This window comes from Camellia sinensis, chromosome 2, assembly GCF_055761805.1.
Source record: "Camellia sinensis isolate YWXY chromosome 2, ASM5576180v1, whole genome shotgun sequence".
NCBI lineage: Eukaryota > Viridiplantae > Streptophyta > Magnoliopsida > Ericales > Theaceae > Camellia > Camellia sinensis.
Window position 1 is genome coordinate 220,198,381 of NC_138962.1, and position 3,496 is coordinate 220,201,876.

Genomic DNA, 3,496 nt, shown 5'->3' on the forward strand with positions numbered 1-3,496 from the left:
GTGAATTCGTCCTCGGCTACCTCCAGGTTGACCGTTAGTGTTTGGTCTTGGACACCGGTCTCCGTTTGGCCGGGCTGAATTGTGTGATTTTCCCCCTCCGCATTTTTCTCGATTTCCTCGTCGCCTTCTTCTTCGGCTTCAGCCTGCAACGCGGCGAAGACGTCGTTGGCGTAGGGCACGAAATAGCTCGGTAGGGAGGCAACTGGAGGAGTGGCGAACATGTCGGTCCCCGATCCCTGGTCGAGATGTTCACAAGCAGACTTCTACCCAGTCTTGAAGAAAATGTCTTGGATGGCGCGGACCTGCTTTGTGTAACTCTCCTCGGCCTCAAGGAAACTGGTGTTGTTTGCACCCTTTAGATCCTCTTCCCGTGATTGTTTCAGCGCATCTAGCTCGGCCCGGAGCGCGTCTCTCTCCTTCTTGGCAGAGCCAAGCTGGCCGAGTAACCGAGAGTTGTCGGAGTTCGCCATTTGCAATGAAGACTGGGCTCTCCTGAGCTCAGCTTGAAGGCTTTGAACTTGGCTGGCAGAGTCAGTTGCCTTCTGTCGAAGCCGGTGAATGCGCTCCATGACCAAGTGCTGCTTCTGGATGGCTTGCAAGAAGAGAGATTGATCAGAAAGAAAACCGAACAAACACTTGGTGAAATTTTGAGCACAAGTTTGAGATTCTTACCCTAGTCATGGATTTGACCGACGACTTCACCAACCGGGTGTCTGGAACATGGTCGCTGCCGACTACGTCGCTCGGTAGGAGAAGGGCCTTGGTGAGGTCAAAGGCGAGAAGATACTCTTTGTCGCCCTTAACGGAAGCTGTTGCCAGGATCTCCTTGCCCCGGTGTTTGAGCTGGGGCCTCTATGCCGGTGTTGGGTCAACGGTGATGGCAGGCTGCTCGGTGTTGAGCTCGATTACTAGCTCGGCAAAAGGGTCTGCACGAGGCCTTTTGCCAGCCCAGCGGGAGTCTCTGCTGGCTTGCCTGGCGGCTGGAGAAGCCAACGCAACCACGGTCCTGCTGGATTGACCGGCAGCCGGAGAGCGGGCTGGAATGCTCGGGATCTTGGACGAAGTGGTAGTGAGCAAGTTCTTAATGCGGCTCCTCTTGGCCATTTCTTCTGCTTCGGTTAAACGAATGAAGGGGACGTCTAGCAGTGTGGGATCTGGCGGCGGAGATGGAGCGCGGAGAAAGTCAGTGACTTTACTCTGGCGCGGAGCTAAATACTGGTATGTTGAAGTGTAGCAGAGGAGCTCATTACAATCCCGGTTGCGGTAACGGAGCACGGTCCTGATGGCTGCTTCGTTGGGGGAGTAGTAGTTGGCTTGTAAGGCTTGGATCGCTGCAAAGGAAAGAAAAAAAGTGTCAAGTACAGAATAGTAAAGAAAGATAAATTGACCGAGCAGTTAGCACGGCTTACATGTCTCGCCGAAGTTCTTGCTAATAAACCAGCCCGGTACGTCGGCCGTTTCTTAGTTGCCAGACACCCAGAAAAAGTCGTCGTTGTGTAAGTCCTTGTCTGGGGTGTCGGTCACTATTTTTTCTTTGCCCGGTCGAATTTTTAAGTAATAGGCGAGGCCGTCGCCCGTGTGCCCAAGGGTGTATTGACGGAGTATCTCGGCTAAACCTAAGTTGGTTCCTAGCCGGTTGTTCAACTCGTGGACTCCGTTGATTATTCGGTAAGTGTTGATTGAGACTTGAGTGGGTGCTAACCCGATGCGGCGCAAGAATTCGGTCATTAGTGGGTTGACCGGGAAGCGGAGGCCTCATTCAATGATGGATCACACGGTGAAGGAGCACTGGTCTAATCTGTCCCAAGGGATTGTCTCAATTTCGCCGAGCTCTAGGTGGACGTCGGCCGGGATACCGTACTCTTCCCGGAACACGGCCAGGGCAGCTGGAGTATTAACAAGGAAGCGGAAACGCCCCATGTGTAGCTGGCTGGTTTAGCTCGGCTGGGGTGGTTTGGCACAAACTGGTGTTTAATGGTTGCTCGGTCTTTGAGAGCCTCAGTAATTGGTCAGTGGTCCCCTTAGATTCTGCAGGAAAAGGATGGCAAGTGTAAGTGGAAGCGCGGTCGAGCAAAACGAGCTTGACTTTAGCTCGGTCATGAAGAGTGCCAGACCACCTCGGTCGCAATGGCAAACCAAGGAGCTCGGTCGCTCAAGCAGACCAGTTGTTAGCCCGGTCGAGCGGCCAAGTCCACTGACTACCTCGGTTTCTACTAGGGTTTTGGCAAACTTGTAAATTGCTCGGTCTAATTGTTTTTTGGATCAAAAGGCGACCTGGAGCCCGGTCCGCTCCAGTTCTTCGTGTGTTCATGTGTTCATCACTGGGATTGAAGAACAACGAAGAGAATAGGGGCAAGTGTGGGTTTTTGAGGGTATATCCTAAAACCTACGGATTTAGTGCCCTAAAATGTGAAATATCAAATGAAATAGCAATAAAGTGCTGGAAAGACTTACCAGGAAGGGGGTTGAATCTGAGTCTTCACGCACGAACGAAGAAGAGGAACAAGAATGGAGGTTGGAACTCTGGAATGTTGAAGGATGAAGTGGAGTCAGTAAGAGTGAAATGAAGGGGGATATGGCGTGTTTTAGGGGTGAAGAACCGCCAAAAATTTGAATGTGAAGGGACGTGATGGTTGGCTGCTCGAGGCCAATGGGCGAGCGACACATGTCCCTATTGGCGGCGACGTTAATACTGAAGAGACAAGATGGCAAGTCGAGGCGTCGACCGGGCAAGTTCAGAAGCCAGTCATGTCAACTAGCCCGGTTGTCGTCTTGCAAACCGAGGACCGAGGACCGAGGAAGAGTTTACCCCGGTCAGAACAAATAATCCCAGTCACGCTTGTGCAGACAGGATTAAAAGGCAATTGAGAGGGAGATTTGTGATCTGGATTGGGCCGTGGTAATGGCCGGGCAGATTTGGACCAAACACAATTGGGCCGTGGTAGCATGGGCCTGTCCAGAAAGGTTTTACTCGGTTAAGGCAAGGCATGGTTGGACCGAGCTACTTGGTTTCAGGGTACAGAAACCGATCGAGTGATGGTTCGGCCGAGATGTCCGCTGCCTCACTGGGTTCCACGGCTCGTGGGTTAGCCCGGCAGGAAGGCCAACGGCTAACTAGCATGAGCTGTCCCGAGCTCGGCTATGCCGGAAAGCAACCGAGCTCGGTCGCCATTGAGCTTGGCGAGCGAAACGCTCTGGCTAACAACACAGCACGGCCTTTGGTAGCCGAGATGCTGCAGCCCGGCTGCCGAGCTCCCAATAGTATGGGCTGGCAGTTTGGTTAGGTGATGTTCAGTTAGATTTGTGCTGACAGATGGGATAGCAGCACCATGTGTCGAGAGACTAATGGGAGTAGATTTGGGGCGCAGAAGGTATATAAGCGAGTCTGCGCCCCCCATGCTGAGACAGATGAACATTTGGTGAGATTTACACTAAACACTCAATCCTCTCTCTCTCCGTCCCTGTGTGTGTCTAACTTGATCGTCGGAGGGGTATT